The sequence below is a fragment of the Prionailurus viverrinus genome, chromosome E2, assembly GCF_022837055.1.
Source record: "Prionailurus viverrinus isolate Anna chromosome E2, UM_Priviv_1.0, whole genome shotgun sequence".
Lineage (NCBI taxonomy): Eukaryota > Metazoa > Chordata > Mammalia > Carnivora > Felidae > Prionailurus > Prionailurus viverrinus.
In genome coordinates this window covers 5,931,126-5,950,366 of record NC_062575.1, presented here as the reverse complement: position 1 = coordinate 5,950,366, position 19,241 = coordinate 5,931,126, and the positions used below count along the sequence as shown (strand labels likewise).

The 19,241-nt window shown below is 47.2% G+C and overlaps 1 protein-coding gene across 4 annotated transcripts in view; it reads left to right on the top strand.

The window, feature by feature from the left end:
* The window catches only part of CDH13 (cadherin 13), a 1,034,896-nt gene that overhangs the window by 866,069 nt on the left and 149,586 nt on the right, over positions 1 to 19,241 (top strand). The gene's annotated exons all lie outside the window — the stretch shown is intronic.

Genomic DNA, 19,241 nt, shown 5'->3' with positions numbered 1-19,241 from the left:
ACTGTGCCTTTTAAAATGGGAGGCATTGCACTTACGTTTCTTTAGCAGGAAAAAAAAACCATAAGTATAGGTCACCCAAAATAGGAGTAAAAGAAGAATGTTCATCTGCAATTTCCACGATACTGAGCAAATGTGTTAATGAGTTAATGAGTTGATGTGTGTGCACTCGTGTAGATAGATGGGGAGATTTCCATTTATAGACATGTGTACACGTATATACATGTAGATATCTATATATATGGAGAGAAGGAGGCCACATATTTACATGTACTTTATAAAATAATTAGGTCAACTAATATTAAAGAAATACAGGGGCGCCCGGGTGGCTCAGTCAGTTAAGCATCCGACTTCAGCTCAGGTCACGATCTTGCGGTTCATGAGTTCGAGCCCCACGTTAGGCTCTGTGCTGACAGCTCAGAGCCTGGACCTGCTTCAGATTCTGTGTCTTCCTCTGTCTCTGCCCCTCCCCGACTTGTGCTCTCTCAAAAAAATATATAAATGTAAAAAAAAAAAAAAAATTTTTTAAGCTTATGTAACTGGAGGCGCCTGGGTGGCTCAGTTGGTTAAGCATCCAACTGAGGTTCAGGTCATGATCTCACAGTTTGTGAGTTCGAGCCCCGTATCCAATCCTGTGCTGACAGCTCAGAGCCTGGAGCCTGCTTTGGTTTCTGCCTGTCCTTCTCTCTCTGCCCTTCTGCCATGTGTGCTCACTCTCTCTCAAAAATAAATAAATACACAAATACATAAAATCTTTAAAAAGCTTATATAACTGTCCAGGATTTATCGAGCCTCTATTCTGTGTTTTTTTTTTTTTCCTCCAATGACAGCTTCCACTTGTTAAGCTCACCCTACACAGTAGGTCACGTGACCGGTGGTATTGAGGGATTACCCCATTCCGTCCTCATAGTAGACCTGGAGACAAGCTGAGACCACATCCTTTTGCAGACCCAGGGGACCTAGACATCAGAGGGTGTGATTTGTCCACAGTCACATGGTTGTTGCAGAGTGGAGAGCTGAAATTTATCTCTTTCTTTTGGCTTTAAAATGCACACTATGTTCGCTGTGCCACGAGCCAGCGAACACAAATCATTAAAACGTGGCTCCTACCTCCAAGCGTCTCACAGCAGGGCGGGAGGGACAGAGGTCGGTAGTGCGTTGTGGCACAGAGTGATGGGTGCCACAAAGGGGCTGTGGAAAGAGCTCTTCAGTCTGCTTTGGAGGTTCCAGCAAGGCTGCAAAGAGAAAGTGACGCTCGCTCTGGCCATTGAGCAGAAGTTTGCCAAGTTCAAATGTAGAGAATTGCATTCTGGGCAAAGGGAGCAGAATCTGCAAAGGTGGGGTGAGTGGACCACCCACATATCCCTCAAACGGTGTCCAGACGCTTCTGTAGGATGCAGTCGTCTGATGTTAGAGGATGTCCTGCCGTCAGTGTTTTGCACACAGGAAGTCAGCCTGAGAAATCTCTCGCTGGCCAGGGAACGGTTATAGCTTCACCCAGGGCTGGCCTGGGGGGGGGGGGGGGGCTCTCCCCAGTTGCTCTCAGTTTGTATTCTACTTATCACGGGAAGTAGCATCAAAGTGAGCTGTGACCGTCACCCGAACGGAGTCAAGGGCAGTTAGGGATAGTGAGCAGGCTGGAATGACATGAGAGTCCTTTTCAAGAGAGAAGCGGCCCCGTGGAACGTGGTGGGGACGAGAGGGGGTAGGTACCAGGCGGCTCCAGGTGGCTTTGCTGGGTGGAGACTGGCACCATCCACAGGACAGGAAAGGAGTGTGCTTGGCTCGGAAGGCACGGAGTCTGCTTTGGGACGTGCTGGTTGTGGTGCGTGTGAAGCACTTGGCCAGGAATGTCCAACAAGCCGTTAGAAGTGTGGACCTGGGCGTTAGGAGAGATGTGGACGTAAAGCAAATGGGTGGTGATTGTAGCTGTCGGAACCAAGGGCGGCAGCTGGACCGGAAGCTGTGGGGACAAATGGGGTGTCCAGTAAGGCAGACCTTTAGAGACTTGGGGGAAATTCCTCAAAGAGCTGACTGTGACTGGCAACCTATCCGGAATAAGCCCCCGTCCTTCTCAGCCCGACTCATACAGGCTGGTGTGAACGGCTGGGAAATGGGGCCCCGTGTTTCCAGCATATGGTGAGTGCTCTCTGGAGGTAGCCATGAATGTTACACTGACAGAAGGTCTGTGTGGGACCCAGCTGGACTGGCCAGGAACGAGGACTTGTGGAGGCCCATGGGTGGGGCTTAGAACCAGGAGGGAGAACGAGACCCAGAGGAATGTTCCCATCCCAGGGCCGAGTTCTGTCCCCCCTCACTGGGACCAGGGCTGAGGCCCTGGGATTCTCTCCCAAAGAGACTGGTAACAGAGACCAGTTCTCCCCCGACTTTGAAAGGAAATCTGGAGGGAGGAAACAGAGGCAATGCAGAAAACTCGATTTATTATTATTTTTTTAATAAAACGGGAAGGAGCCCTCCAAGGGCATTTTGTGGGTTTTATTGTCTGTGAAGGAAAACACCCTCGTCTTTATCAACATTCTGTCTGCCTGAGAGGCTGAGCCAGTGAAAGGCAAGCCCAAATGTTAATCCTAACATTTGACTTCTTGTTCCTTGCTCAACTAACATTCAAGGGTGCTAATAGGCTTAGCTCTTCTCAGCAGAGCCAAGGCAATTTCAAGCACAAAATGAATGATGAAGCCAAGATCACAAAAGGGCCGCTGGTGGGAACAGGGCTGGGGAATCACAGTTCGTTAGGTGGTCTTGTCCCAATAATGCTGAAGGAAGGTGATCCAAAGGACCGACGGTGCCAGATGTGAAATCAACGGGAGAGCCTTCCAGAACAATCCGTGGCCGAGTTGTTCTCTTTGCCCTTTCTCTCTGGTCTACGAATTTGCTTTCGGAACCACAGCAGTGGCATAATTGGAATCCGTCTTGTGTGACTTTTTCCCCCCTCAGATGATTTAGAATTAGTTCAGTTTATTTTCAAAGAGCATAACCCAATGACAGCATGATGGCGGTGTCTTGAATTGCTTTCCTGTCCACGGGTGGAGTGGGTGGGTGTCAGTGCTGATTCATTACTCTCTCAGCGGGCTCCTTTGTTTCGAAAGCCACCTGGAATTATTACCAGCAATAGAGCTCTAAACCAAAGTAAGCTTTGCATAAAAATGCATTTGACTTAAGGGAAAACGCACGATCCTGATTAAAAGTAACCCCCAGACGGCGGACTTGATCAGGAGATCACGTCTGAAGGGGAGCACGGTCCGTGACAGGGTGGCCGAATCCGGCTTGGACTGCGCTTTTCTAAGAGGAGCAGGCGACACTGATTAAGCACCTGAAATTAATGGGCAGGGGCCATTAACACGCAGGGGACCGGTATGCAGACAGAGGTTGTAAAGCTGAAATTGTACCGAGTTGCAGACACTTAGAACCTAATTTTAGAAACATCCTCCAACCCTTGGTGGGCATCTGCGCTTTTGTCATTGGGAGTCAGTAATTGAATTTTCTGGACGTTTTGACCAGTATGTAACTTTGTGAAGCCGATTACACAGCAGAACGCAATGCTTAGTCTGACCTTAAAAGCATTACCTTCTGCTGTGTGATTGGAAAACATGCAGAGAGGGCCCGCCCTTCTCACTGCACTTGATCTGGGGGAGAGCAAAGGAAAAAAACCCACCTCACTATTCCATGTAATCTAATAAGATTCATTTAGATTCTACGCAGATCATTTAATAACAGATTTCGTAAAACCTTAACATAAGGAGCCCCCATAAAACGTATTATCTTTTATTACCCATACAGAGAATGACATTTTAGATGGTAATAAATCGAAACCCAAGAAAAGCTATTTGCCTTCTCAGAGTGCTTGGTGAACACCAGAGATACCAGTTTCCCGACATTATGCAGTGGCAGATTCGGCCCCCCAGGGTCACCTGTGACAGCCCCCAGCTGAGTTTGCTGAGGCCCGTCTGAACAACATTTTCTTGTCCCCTCCCCCGCTTTTTCTGGAAAGGTCATTCCGATCTAAACCTCACTGCTGAGGATTCAGTCGTCCCACCTTTACGGTCCCCCTTCTTCCGTCTTAGACACCCCAGGAGTCGTGACGAGCCAGGAGCTGAGCCCGGGGTTGGGGCCAGCCATGGGGTATCTGCCATGAGGTTGAGGAGACCCTGGGCCACCAGCACCAGAGCATGCTAAGACCTCCCTTGATGTGGATGCCTCTCCAGGGGTAGGACGGGGAAGGACCCTCCCTGCTGGTTCTTGGAAAGCCAGAGGCTGGTCAGCCTACCCTGCTCTGCATAAGCCGGCCCTCCAGAGACAGTTCAGGACCTGCCTTTGGACCGATACCCTCTGCAACGCAGGAAAGTAACCATCAGGCCAAGTTTTCTGTTTAGTGATCAGCCTAACCATCCCTTAATTTATTCATTCATCAAAACTTAACGGAAAGTGCCAGGCACTGAACGGGCTGTGTGACTTTTTCCTGAGGGGTTTAGAATTCATTCCGTTTAGTTTCAAAGAGTATAACCCAATGACCACATAAAGGCAGGGTCTTAGGGCCTCAGTCCCTCAGCAGCCAGGCACTGGGGATATAGCAGGAATAAGTCAGAGATGGGGTCCTCAGCCCCACCGAGGTCTATAGTGAATACTCCGAAAATGACTCACATACCGGAAAACACATATATTGAAGAGAAGACTCTCCAATACACCAATTTGGTATTTGCCACTTGGTAGATGGGAGGGTCTGGAGGGCCGTAACCAATGACCACAAAATCTGTGGCTTCAAACAACACACAGTTCTGGAAGCCAGAAGTCCAAAATGAGCTTCACTGGGGTAAAAACCAAGATCTCAGAAGACTGGTTCCTTCTGGAAGCTCTAAAGAACAATCAGTCCCCTTGCCTTCCCTGTCTTCCGGAAGCTGCCTGCACTCCTGAGCCCATGGCCCCTTCCTCCCTCTGTAAGACCAGCAGTGTAACTAACATCTTCAAATTTCTCTCCCTCTCCTTCCCTTCCTCCCGAGACCAACACATGAAGAGGAAATTGCTCTAAGTGTCAGTAAGTCAACCAAGAGGGAAACATCCACCATAATGTATAGACAGGGCTAATGCAGAAGAAGTGACTTCGGGAAGAGCAGGAAAAGTTTAGGGAGGAAGCAACATCTAAGGAAAGTGTATACAACTTTGGACAAGAAGCTTTCCGGGGGGCGGGGGGGAAACATGTGTAGACACGGCCTCCCAGGCAGAGGGCACAGTGTGAACAAAGATGTAGGAACGGCCCAAGCTGGTAGAACGGCACAGAGTCCAGTGTTACGGGAATGTAACTGGGAGTGAGGAACACTAGGAGGTCGGGCCGTGACAAGTGTGTCTTGTGTGCTTGAGGAACTTGACCACTATCCTGTAGCTGCTGCAGAGCCCCTGAAGCATTTGGAGGAGGGTCCTGTGGTCAGGTGGTTGTTTCAATGGCTTGCTCTGGGTGGCGTGGAGTGGAGAGTGGTTTAGAAGGTAGCAGAGGGGCTGGTCTAGGATCTGTTGGAATAAGTCAGGTGAGAAAGACGGGGGAGCTGGAAGTCAGGCATGGCAGCGGCGGTGATAGAGAAAGGGGGTGTCCTCCAGAGGGAGTGGGGCCAAATCAGCACCCACCCACTGGGGGGGGTGCAGGGGAACTTCCGAGGACCTCCCGGGGGCCAGCTTGAGCTGAGGGTCCAGGAAGAAGGCTGTGTTGCCGGGAAAGATGAGCTGCCATTAGCCCACGGAAGCCGAGGGAGAACATCCCCACTGAGACGTCTAGCAGATGATTCTGGAAGTGGATGTCTAGTGTCTTGAAGGGAGTATCTTTTTTCTAGAAAGGGCGAGGAAAGGAAAAGTTTAGCAAACAGTGCTTCCTGGTTTTCATTTAAATTGTATCATACACAGGTGAGTTTCAGTTAAAATCTCTTCGAGGGCAGGTTGACCTGTCCTCAGCACATGCTCGTTGGGATGGTGCTAATCAAAGTGAGGTCTTCAACCTTACCAGCCTTACCTAGAAACTTCCCGGGAGTGCACATCCTTGGCCCTAGCCTGGACCTCCTGAGCCATAAGCACTGAAGTGGGCTAAAAATCTGTGTTTCTGGGCGTCCACCAGGGGATCCCGATACGCACAAGCCCAAGAAACCCCGACTCAGACAATATGTCTAAGCACCTACCCTTAGCAGGCATAACGTTGCCGTGACAATTCAGGGCCAAAGGGTTGGAAAACACAGGCTAATGGAGTCAACAGTGGGCTGTGGAAACATAAAAACCATAAAGAGCACCTTAGGTTTAATTTTCCTCCAGCTTTTAGGATCTGTATTTTCTTGTCTCTGACTGATAAAAGTGAGAAGTTCTCAGGATTCCCTTACTCTGTTGCCTCACTGGTAAGGGAGGCTGTGAGCCTTGAAGGCAGGCCTGGGCCGAATGATCTTGGAGACACTTTCAAGAACCAATAGGCTGCATCTCGTCACCTCGCGAACCTGACTCCAGCCACGCCAGTGACCCTGTCTCAGCTGGCCACCTCCATGCTGGTTCCCAGGCTCTCCTTCCCGCTCTGAATGTGCCCCACTTCATACTCATCCTCAGAAACTCAGCTCCAGCCTGCAGTTACCCCAAGCCACCGAGAAGCCACCATAGCCCCCGCCCCTAGCTGCACCTGTCACACCCAGACCCACTGACCACACATTCCACACGTATCACCTAGTGCCTTGTGGAATCGCTTGTATGTGTTTTATATGCAGCCAGCCTCTGAGTTCTTTGAAGGTGGGGATTATATTTTATATTTCTTGTTCCCACAGTGTCCTGACCTGAATCACAATCAGTCTTCAGTTGTTATTGAATGATGGAATTTAATAGCATTTAGGATTAATAGCCTCCCATCTTCTCTCATAGAAATTCACTTCCACATCAAGAACCCCATCTCTGATCCTGTAGTAGGATATTCTTTTTCGCAGGAATGTGTCCTTAACGCCCCCCACCCCATGTCCGGGTCAAGTGGCCTCTTCTGTGTGATGCCACAGCATTCTTCTTACTCCCACCTTACCCTACTGAAATTAAGTGGGGATTATTTCCCTTTTTTTTTTTTTAACTTTATTTATTTATTTTGAGAGAGAGAGAGAGAGAGAGAGAATGAGCAGGGGAGGAGCAGAGAGAGAGAGGGAGACACAGAATCCAAAACAGGCTCCAGGCTCCAAGCTGTCAGCACAGAGCCAGACACAGGGCTCAGACTCATGAACCATGAGATCATGACCTGAGCTCAGATCGAGAGTCAGACACCTAACCGACTAAGCTACCCAGGTGCCCCTCTGGGGATTATTTTGAACTCCACATGGCTACTTTTCCTTATCACTGCTATCTAGCACAAAGTCTCATGCATAGTAAGTGCTCAATAAATGTTTGGTAAATGAAATAACCCCCGTATGGCCTTCCTGACACCCCATGTTCCAACCCCCTTCTCGTAGATTTTCATTGGCACACTTAGGATAATATTTATCTCATCGTGCCTTGATTCTTGTTTATTTATCTAGAATATAAATGCACTAAAACATCACATCCGAGCAGAGTTACCTGAACCTAGTAAGACATTGTATGAATGTTTCAGTGGCATCAACCTGAATGTCACACGTTTCCCATCTTGGGTCTAAAGAGGGTGATTTTTCCAAGTACGCAATGAATGCTGTTGGCGGTTTATTTACTGTAACTCATCAGTAACATCGGAAAACATACACTGCTCCTGGATATGTTTTATTTGATTTTGTTGTCCCTCCACCTGAAATCTATCACTTACGTCATCCCAACTACATATTTCTAAGAGGCAGTGTTTATTTCCCTTGTTGCTTCCCCACCCTGCCGGCTTTGTCGGCAGCCAGTAAATCTGGGGAAATGGGCTCGGCCTTCTCCTTACCCAGAAGACCCCAGCCGGGAATAAAAACACAGCAGGTGACAGCCAAGAACATGAATGTTCGCATTAGCACCGAGGAGCAAGGTGAACGGAGGCCTAAGGACGAACACAAGTCAAATGGACTCACGCTCTCTGTGGGAAGATGGAAGAAAGGCACTCAGCGTCTGCGGTGGGAAGAAGGCACAATTTACGAGGAAATGTATGTGGTTCCTGTTGGATTTATGGACTGCCTATCCCCCGTGTTATGTGGCCAGAGTGGATAAATCAAACTCCAGACAGACAGCAACTCGTTCTGCTTCAGATAATGTTTTCACCAATCTGTTTGCAATATTTATAGACCAGGTGCCAGGTGCAGCTAACCTGGAGAAGAATGTGTGGTCCCTGATCAGGTGCCATATTGTTAGGAGTCTTGCAATGCTCAGCTTGGGACAAGTCGATGAATAAATAAATAAATGAATCACATTATATCTTTGCTGTCAATCTCATGTTAATATTTCTCGTTAACAATACCTTCCATGTTAGACAACAAAGGTATTTTTTTGAAGATCTTTTTAAAATTTATTTCAACTTGTTTTTGAGAGAGAGAGAGAGAGACAGTGAGAGACAGAGCATGAACAGGGGAGGGGCAGAGAGAGAGGGAGACACAGAATCCGAAGTAGGCTCCAGGCTCTGTCAGCACAGAGCCCAACGTGGGACTCGAACCCACGAACCGTGAGATCATGACCTAAGCTGAAGTCAGACGTTTAACCAACTGAGCCACCCAAGTGCCCCAATGTTAGACAACTAAGGGATTTATTGAAAAAGACTACTTACAGATTTCCTTGACTCCTGTAGCCCATTGATAAGCTAGAGCCTGCTCTCACTGGCTCAGAATAACTGATTGTGTCCACAGTAGTCTCTCCTTACCTGCTGGGAGATGTTCCAAGTCTCCTAGTGGACGCCTCAAGCCACAGATGGTGCTGAATCCTACGTAGATTATGTGCTTTCCTGTCCATACCTGTGATAAAGTTTAACCTATAAATTAGGCACAGGAAGAGATCAACAACAATAATAAAACAGAACCATTAAAACAATAAATACACTGGAAGTCATGTGAATGCGCTCCCTCTACCCCAAAATATCTTATTGTGACCACCACTCTCCTTGTGGTGACCTGAGATGATAAAATACCCACATGATGGGCTGTAGTGAAGTGAATGACAGGGGCATCTGATGTGACATCAGGCTGCTGTTGGCCTCCTGACACCATGTCAGAAGGAGAAGCGTTCGATTCCAGACCAAGGTTGACCACGGGTAACAGAAACCACAAAAATCAAAACCAAGGATAAGGGGGATAACTTTCCATCTGTGCGATCAACCACATCATGTTGGTAGCTCGAAATCAGCCACAGGAGGAGTATTTAAGCCACCAAAGTGGAACAACGTTACAAATCAGGAGAACCTGTTGCTAAGCATTACAGACATACCACTCTGTGTAATTCATTATTTTGGTAAAACATATCCATAACTGACTAATTACTGTGTAACTCTGATGTGCCAGGCACTGAATTAGGACCTGGGAGATGAAGCTCTCAACAAGACAGGGTCCCTGACCTCCTGGAGCTCCAACGGGCAGAGTTAAGACAGCCAATAAACAATCAATCAATAAACAAGAATATGGCAGACTGTGATTAAGTGCTGGGGGGAAACTGGATTCGTTATTTATTGTTGCATAACAAATTACCCCAAACGTAATGACTTCCAATCACAGATATTTATTATCTCATGATGTCTGTGCTCAGGAGTCTGGACATGTCTCAGCTGTGTCCTCTACCTGGGGGGCTCTCACAAAGCTGCAATCCGCACGTTTGCCCCGAATCTGCAGCACCATAAGAAGGTGTGACTGGGAAGGATCCATTTCCGGGCTTGTGCAGTGGTTCTCAGCAGCATCCAATACTTTTTGACTATTCCCGGAGGCCGCACTCCGTTTCTTGCCATCCCTTTAAAAGACTCTCCAGAAGATTCTACTGCATGGTAACGGCAGCCATCTGGTGAGCACTTTATGCCAGCCTCTGTGCTTGGCACTGTATGTTAACACTCTGGAAGTGGTATCATTCTCCCCATCTTACAGGTGAGGAAACTGAGCAAAAGCAAGTTGAGACACTCGACCGGATTGCTCAGCTGCTAACTGGTGCGGTCAATTCCTAAGTGCTTGGCAGTCAGGTCCCTGCCTTCTTGGCTTTTCAGTGCAGTGAAGGGTGAGCAGCGGCCAATGAGCAGGAATGAGAGTGGAGAGTGGTGGAAACTCCCAAGATGGCGGCCTGACCGCGAGAGGCACTGTGGCGCTGCATCCACTCGCCAGCTCGTGGCTTTTGTCCAAAGCTTTCCCTGGACCATGACCGTGAGTGAGCTGAGAGCGAGCTCTTGGCACAGTTGGGCCATGCACGAAAGTGCTCTATATCTTTTGTCAAAGATTCTGGGTTTCCCAGATCTGTGGATTGGATTCCACCTCCTTCAGAAGAAGTTCAGAATGCACTACCACAAGAAAGTCATGTTATGGATGGAGTCGAGCTCCACATTCAAGCTCAAAGACCAAAAGTTTTGCAAGGGCATCAAGCATCCAACGAAGGGAAAGATTTTTGAGACTCGTACTGCCTACCCATTACATAAAGTCAATAAAAGTGAAAGAAAAAGAAAGAGAGGTAGAAATGTCAACATTGAGAGAAAGCAGGATGCCATGGGAAGAAATCCAGTTGGGACAAAGGGTAAAGAGAAATGTGGGGCTGTGTTCAAGACAACGCAGGAGAATGACAGGGTGCCGTGTGGGTTAATGGCAAAACCTTTCTCCATGTATCTTTTATCTGTTGATTTCCCCCACAGCTACCATTATGCTTGTTATTAGCGATAAATGTTCCGTTAAATGCATAGTCGTATGAATGTCGCCATAAAACATCACAGGTCTGGTGATTGATTATGTGCCATATTTAATGACATGGCTTGATTCTTGTTTTTTCCGAAATGAAATGTTTGGTTTTTAAAATAGTGTGATGTGTGAACCTGGCCTGTGTCTGTGGAGATGCGCCCAAGGTTTTTTTCTTGTACACATAACATCTTCCTTTTGTTCTTGGGAATATCTATTCACTGGTAGCTAGATGACATCCAGGGGAAGATAACAAGTGCAGGACTGCAGAATGCAAACCAAGAGAGCAGCCTGACTCTCTTAGATATGTCGTACAGATCAAATAGCTGAAAATAAAATCTGAGCAGCCAATTTAATGTTCCCGGTTTTGACACAGTACATTTCTTGGTCAAAATAAAATCCTATCTCCTTGAGCTAGAGCTCCCCAAAGTATAAGCCATTGCCCGAGAATAAATGACTCTGGTTTGGAAATGCCACCGATATGCTCAGACCTTTGAGATATAATTTAGTTCAGGGCAACAGTAATATATCATCATTAACAATAATGAAAGTAAATCGCCCACCTTGTTTGCTGCGTACTAGCTGGGTGGTGGGGTCAAAAGCATGGTCCTTGCCCTTGAAAACTTTGTCATCCACTTAGGGAGATAGTAAATGGCCATTCAGAATAAAACCAAACAGGAAACATAGCCTTCATATTAGTCAGGGTAGGCTAAGCTCCTCTGTGAACTTCCCTTAAAGCTAAAGAATGCTTGGGGAGCCTGGGTGGCTGAGTCCGTTGAGCATCAGACTTTGGCTCACGTCATGATCTCCCAGTTCGTGAGCTTGAGCCCCACATCGGGCTCTGCTTGGTATTCTCTCCCTCCCTCTATCTCTGCCCCTCCCCCACTTGCATATGTGCGCACTGTCTCTTAAAAAATAAATAAATAGAAACTAGAAAAGCTAAAGAGTGCTTTGTTTTTGGAGATCCAGGCCTCTTCCTTTCTGGGAAACGGAAAACGTGGAGGATTACGTGGGAGGTTTGGGGGCCGCACCAGGGTCACTTCTGCCCGTGTTCCATTGGCCAGGACCAGTCCCCCTAGTTCATCTAGCTGGATGCCCTGGAATCAAGAGAACTAGGATTTGGTGAACCGGCAGCATTGGCTTACCACAGGTCCCTTTGGGTGCAGGCCACCGAAACCGATGCTGGCTGGCTATGGGGTCGAAAAGACTTCTCCTGAGCAAACCCTGGAGTGTGTTCCAGAATCGAGGGTGAAGTCAGAGCCAGAAGGCTGTATGATCCCAGATCTCAGCAGTGCAGCTCCTGTCCTTCCGGGTAGAGCAGCACCTTCAGCCTAACTCAGGCTCAAAGGCTTGCTTGCTTGCTTGCTTGCTTGCTTGCTTTCTTTCTTTCTTCGTAAATTCATTTGTTTATTTTGAGAGAGAGAGAGAAAGCATGAACAGAGGAGAGGCAGAGAGAGTGGGGGGGGGGGGGTAGAGAGAATCCCAAGCAGGTTCCATGCTGTCAGCACAGAGCCTGATGAGGGGCTCAGACTCATGGACCATGAGATCGTGACCTGAGCTGAAACCAAGAATTGGATGCTTGACTGACTGGGCTACCCAGGTGCCCCCTAAAAGGCTCTTTCTACTGGAGTCGACCACACTGGTGTCCCCAGTGAGCCCTAAAAGAGCCGGGAGACATAAACACAAGCATCAGGTGAGATCCTTGTCCTGAGAGACAGCAGCTTGGTCTTGAGAGGACAGTGAGGCTTCCCTCCCCCGTGTTCAGTTCACCCACCAAGAGAAGGAACAGCTGGACCGCTGAAGGTCCCCCAGAGGCAGGGTGCCTTCCTCATGGGCAGAGAGGAGTACCATGGTGGAAGGGTCCTCCCAAGACATTCAAGAAGGCAAAATCCTTCTCCTGAGCCTGAGAGTAACGTGGAGAGAGGAAAGTGAAGGAGGCAAACATAGACACGCGGCCACGGGGACCTCTTTCTCTGCATCAGCCGTCCTTCCCGGAGAATGGGGCAGCTGTGGGCTGCTTAGGAGTCTTTTCCAGCAGAGGAGCAAGGGCGAGTGATGGCCGAGAAGTACAGAAAAAGCACACGTACGTGTATTTCGCTTAAGAGTTACCACAGGAGCTAGGGATTTATGGAAGGCTTCCTGGAGAAGGCTCAGCTGGTGTGGGAGGGACGTCAGAGTTGAGTGGATACTATTTGTGTAAGAGCCAAGGGATTCAGGTGCCACTATCTTCTCAGTCTTTGCGCTTTCAAAGGAGGTTGCTTCGTTATTGTTAATGTTGTCATTTGCAAAAACAGTAATGTTTATCACAGAAGAAAAAACACATCCCCAAATACTGATAGCCCATTAGACTTGTTATCTTAAGAGTTACTTTTAGGGGCGCCTGGGTGGCGCAGACGGTTAAGCGTCCGACTTCAGCCAGGTCCCGATCTCGCGGTCCGTGAGTTCGAGCCCCGCGTCAGGCTCTGGGCCGATGGCTCGGAGCCTGGAGCCTGTTTCCGATTCTGTGTCTCCCTCTCTCTCTGCCCCTCCCCCGTTCATGCTCTGTCTCTCTCTGTCCCCCAAAAAATAAATAAACGTTGAAAAAAAATTATTAAAAAAAAAAAACAGTTGCTTTTAAAGAAGAAAATTGGGGGGGGGCAGCACTTGGGGGACTCAGTTGGTTAAGAGTCTGACTTCAGATCAGGACACCATCTCATTGTTTGTGAGTTCAAGCCCTGCATCGGGCTCTGCGCTGACAGTGTGGAGCCTGCTTGGGATTTCCTCTCCCACTCTCTCTTCCCTTCCCCCCCCCCCACTTGTGCTCGCTCTCTCTCTCTCTCTCTCAAAAGAAATAAATAAACTTAAAATTTTTTTTTAAAAGAAAACTTGGAAACAACTGGATGGGTGACCATCCCGTAAGGAAGGGTTGCATGAATGATGGTAGCTGTTCTACAGGAGATAACAAGAATAGATCACTAATCACTAAGGGTGGGAGTGATAGGGCATGACAGCTTGTACAGCTGTGTCATTGGTGTCATTTGTTTAAATATGTGTGCATATAGGCGTGCCTGGGTGGCTCTGTCGGTTGAGCAACCGACTTCAGCTCAGGTCATGATCTCGCATTTCGTGGGTTCGAGCCCCACATCAGGCTCTGTGCTGATGGCTCAGAACCTGAGCCTGCTTCCGATTCTGTGTCTCTGTCTCTCTCTGCCCCTCCCCTGCTCACACTCTGCCTCTCTCTCTCAAAAATAAATAAATGTTAAAAATTTTTTTAAAAATACGTGTGAATATAAAGTGCGTGTGTGCCCACACGCATGCATGTGTGTGATGTGGGGGGAAAGGAAGGAGACCACAGACCAGTAATGACAGTCACCTCTCGGCGGTGGGGTTGGGGAGGGGTGGAGGAGAGCCCTCACTTTCCACTCCAGAAACGACTGTATTGTTTCCAGTTTCCTTACAGTAACTGGATATTCCTCCAAAAATAAAAACACGTTTTAAAAGTAGCCTTGAGTTTGCCAGAAAATTGAGACTTTGGGAACATCACATCCCAAGCCTTGCAATTTATCTCCTTAATTGTCTAATTGATTTCCTACTGGGTTGGTCAATCTATTTCTCATTGCAGTCATAAACTTTTATTTACTTCAGGAGACAGGAATTGGCTGGTTCACTGTTTTCCATCATTTATAAAATTTGTTAGATTACAAGAGAGTTAAAGCCAGTGTGTCCATCCCTTTGAACTGTCATGAGAATTTGTACATGTCTGTGCTCAGCCATGACTCCATTTTCTCGCAGTTCTACAGAATATGCCTGCCCTTGACCCTGAACTTCCCTCAGCTCCTTGAAGAAAGGGACTCTATTTTCCCATCCCTGTATCCCCAGCACAATATTTAAAATTTTTTTAATGTTTATTTATTTTTGAGACAGAGAGCATGAACGGGGGAGGGGCAGAGAGAGAGAGGGAGTCACAGAATCCGAAGCAGGCTCCAGGCTCCGAGCCGTCAGCACAGAGCCCCACGCGGGGCTCGAACTCACAAACCACGAGACCATGACCTGAGCCGAAGTCGGATGCTCAACCAACTGAGTCACCCAGGCACCCCTCCCCAGCACAATATTTAGACTAGAAGTTTAATAACTTCCAGTTAAATGGACACAAAGACTAATGAAGGAAAAAATTAGAATAACTGTCTCTGGTCCAAAAAAAAAAAAAAAGTTTCTGTGGAGGGAAAAATGTTAAAAGGAAAAACAATGTATTCAAGAAATGATTGCAGTGCTGTTATGAACAGCCTATTGTGATCCCCTAGCATGATACAATAGCTCTTACACTTTCTTGCAAATAACCAGATAATTGATCACAGTGTTAGTTGCAGTATTAGTCAAAACTCCCTTGTTGCTACTCATGGAACGTTTAATTTAGATGTCTTAGGGAAAGGAGAACTTTATTAGCTCATAGAACTCACAAAATATGAGGGGAAAATTCTGGCTTCAAGGATGATTATTAAATGACTCGAGTAAGGCTGAAGAAACTCCATCTCTGTGGTATCTCAGCTCTGTGGTATCTTCTCCCTCGGGCTGACTTTCTCTGTGTGGTTGCAACAGATTTATGTCCCACCCCCTCCCAGGAAACAGAAAGAGGACTTCTTTTACCTAAGAGCGCTAAAGGAAGTAGGTGCTACAATTGCGTTTCAATCCTAGGTGGCCTAACTTGGGTTATGCGCGCATCACAAGATCATGGGAGCGGGAGACCCCCCGATTGTCCAGGCCCGAGCCACGCGACCATCCCTCCATCACGGCTAGAGTCAGCCCTACCTGAACTCCACCTGTGCGGAGAGTGAGGAAGGGGGGACGCCCCCAAGAGGAATCATAGCATAGGTCCGAGGGTAAGAGGAAATGGACACTGGGAAGCCAAAGCAGCACGCAGCCGCTACCATTGTTGTGCGTGTCCATAGTAACCCACGCCGTATGTTGGAGCCGGGCAGTGCTGTGAGGAATTCACAGCCCCGTTAGATAGGAGCCATCACAGAACCATGCTCGGCCCCCACTTTGCTTCAAGCAGCAAAATCAACTGTTGTTTAGGGACAAACCATGCCCGGGTTCATACATGTTTTGGTAGCACTGATAGGAAAATTGATTAGATCTTCTAGGCAAGCAGCAGTGAATTACGAATCCAGGTGCCCCTTGAACAACACCGGTCTGTACTGGGTGGATAATATGTGGATTTCTCTCATTCAGTACAATACAATTCTCTACATGCGTTTTCTCTTCCTTATGATTTTCTTTTGTCTAGCTGGCTTTCTTGTAAGAATACAGTGTGTAATATGTATCTAACGTACAAAACCTGCGTTAACTTATTATGTTATCAGAGGAGGCTCTTAGCAGTTCACTTCTGGGGAGTCAAAAGTTATACGTAGATTTTCAGCAGCATGAGGGTTCAGCACCCCTAACCCATGCGTCGTTCAAGGGTTAACTATGAAGAGCCTTAAAATGTTTATACTCTGACTCAGTGTTTATACTCTGACTCAGTGATTCAAAAAAAAAAATAGTCAAAATATATCAAAAGCTTCTTGAATAAAGATGTTCGTTGTAGGGGCACTTGGGTGGCTCAGTCGGTTAAGTGTCCAACTCTTGAGTTTGGCTCAGGTCATGATCTCACAGTTCGTGAGTTTAAGCCCAGCATCGGGCTCTGTGCTGACAGTGCAGAGCCTGCTTGGGATTCTTTCTCTCCCTCTCTCTGCCCCTCCCCTGTTCATGTTCTCTTTCTCTCTCTCTCAAAACAAATAAATAAAACTGAAAAAAATATTTTTAACAAAGGTGTTCGTTGCAGTGTAATTTGAAATTGTCAGAAATGTTTACAGACTAGAAATAACCTAAAGTCCTAATGATAGAAAATGATGAAGTAAATTATATATTATGCGTATCATTATATTTTATGCAGCCCTTAAAATGATGTCAAGGAATGATACCGGTAAGTGATATTATGTGGGGAAAAGGACTAAGTTTGCCACAATCTCATCAATATTCAAAAATACTCAAATTTCTTATTTTTATGGTGCAATGCTTCCAAAATCATGCAACGTTTTATTAGAAAAGTAAAAATGTTGTACAAGTAATTAGACCCGGCGAGTGGCTACTGTTTGCCCAGAGATGCTCAGGAAAGATTTTGAAAATGGGCCAATTGATTGGCTTCATACGGTGCAAGCTGCAGAACTTATGGCAAATAGTAAGCCCAGTCTAACTTGTGGGTGATGATAAGGAGAAAGTCACTTACATGAAGCTGACGATTTTCCAGCTTCCAGCTGGAGTGGAGAAGGAACTGATCTGGGCACAACCAGAATCCCCTCGATCTGGATTTGGTGTCAAAGTCTGTGTGCACTCAGCAGTTAGAGAACTGTGAGGACTTCCACTCTCCTGGAGCTAATTTCACAATATACACATGTATCAAATCATCATAAGTATACCTCAAACTTACACAATGTTATATGTCAACCACATTTCAGTAAAGATGGGTGGGCGGAGGGGAACATTGTGAATAATCCTGTCCAAGGAGTGTATTAGCACCCCACTCGTTCTCTCAAATCTAAGAATTTAGAGCTTTCCAAACCATACAACAGAACTCCTACTCCTTAAGTTAGTAGCTCAGAGGCTCTTAGTTAAGAAACAACCAATTAAAGATGCCCTAGGGAGCCAGTGCCTTTTAAAAATACTGGAAAGTTTTGGGGACAGCTAGCATTGAGTTATTAAAATACACATTGTAAACTTCTGGCTTTAGAAGGAAATTCTAGATCCCTGCTGTGTTTTTGGTTTTTGCTTCCCACGGTGTTTCTTTTTTTTTTTTTTTTTTAATTTTTTTTTCAACGTTTTTATTTATTTTTGGGACAGAGAGAGACAGAGCATGAACGGGCGAGGGGCAGAGAGAGAGGGAGATACAGAATCGGAAACAGGCTCCAGGCTCCGAGCCGTCAGCCCAGAGCCCGACGCGGGGCTCGAACTCACGGACCGCGAGATCGTGACTCGGCTGAAGTCGGACGCTTAACCGACTGCGCCACCCAGGCGCCCCAAGTTTTTTTTTTTTTTAAGTTGAGAGAGACAGTGTGAGCTAGGGAGGGACAGAGAGAGGCAGAGAGAGAATCCCAAGCAGGCTCCTCACTGTCCGCACAGAGCCCGACGCGGGGCTCGAACTCCCGGACCGCGAGATCGCGACCTGGCTGAAGTCGGACGCTCAACCGACTGCGCCACCCAGGCGCCCCCCCACGGTGTTTCTTAATTCTTAGTTCGTATGAGCAATTGCCTTTGCAGCCATTGTACCGACAGGACTATTGACGCCTGGCAGGACCTTTTGTTTTTGTTATTGACGCTGATGCAACTTGAACTCTGTGAGTAATTAAGCAAACACTCCAAAATGGTTTAAGCAAATAAGGAAAATTAATGCCGTAATTAGCTAAAAAGTCCACAGGCAAGACTGGCTCTGGGCCTGCCACGGTGAAGTAATCTAATACAATTACTGGGAAACATTTCTTTTCTTCCAGGGTTCAAGTCTGGTTCTATCAGTAGCTTGGCTTTTTTCTCAGATGGACTTCCCCACCCCAGCCAGCTGTGGTCCTGAGGTAGCTCGTCTAGCTCCCAGGCTAAAGGCTTCCAGACTCATTACCACAGAGACGCAGAGCTTCTGTCTCCCAAATGTCAAACACAGGTCCTGAGCTCGGACAAGTCACCGTGTGCCCTTGGGATGGCATATGCTTGGTTGCTAGTTCCAATCTGGGCTCATCCAAAAAGTTGGCCAGGTGGACGGTGGGGAAAGGCAACCCAACCCCAACCACATGGGCAAAGAAGAAGTGATGGGCAGGTCCGCTGAGGAAATGTGGGGTGCTGCCTTACCAGAAGAACGGGGTGCTCTTGACCCAGGCAAGCAAATCCATCCCAGAGGCAATTTAAAGGCAGGGACTGGCGTTTCCCAACCACTGCCCCCCTCATCTTGGGGTCAGGGCCACTTGGTTAGCTGTTCTGTTTAAACATGGTAGCAGGAAAGCCGTCCAATATTCAAATGAAAGCTTATGTGCATTCAGGGAGGCCGTGGTACAATATTGCTTGTGTTGCATTTATCAGATCACGGATTAAAATGCATTTTCCAAACTTAACGGAGCGTGAAAGACAAAAATGCCTACAAATGACACAAAAGAAAGGTGGTGCAAGTGACTCTACTCAACTCAGTTGGGATTTTTTTTCACCTGTAAGATGGGAACCTTAAATGCGCCTTAACACACTTGCTGGAAAGATTAAGTACAAAACCCAGTACCCAATGCCTGGCTCTCAGGTTGTTCAGTCACTCTGAGTTCCGAGGGCCTCCGTCTTAGCCCGAGTCCCCGCATCAAACTTAGCCTCCTTTCCAGATCAGCTGGATGAGGCCACGATGAAATTAGATACACAGGTGTAAACATCAAACATGCATTGCATACCCAAAGCCCAGAA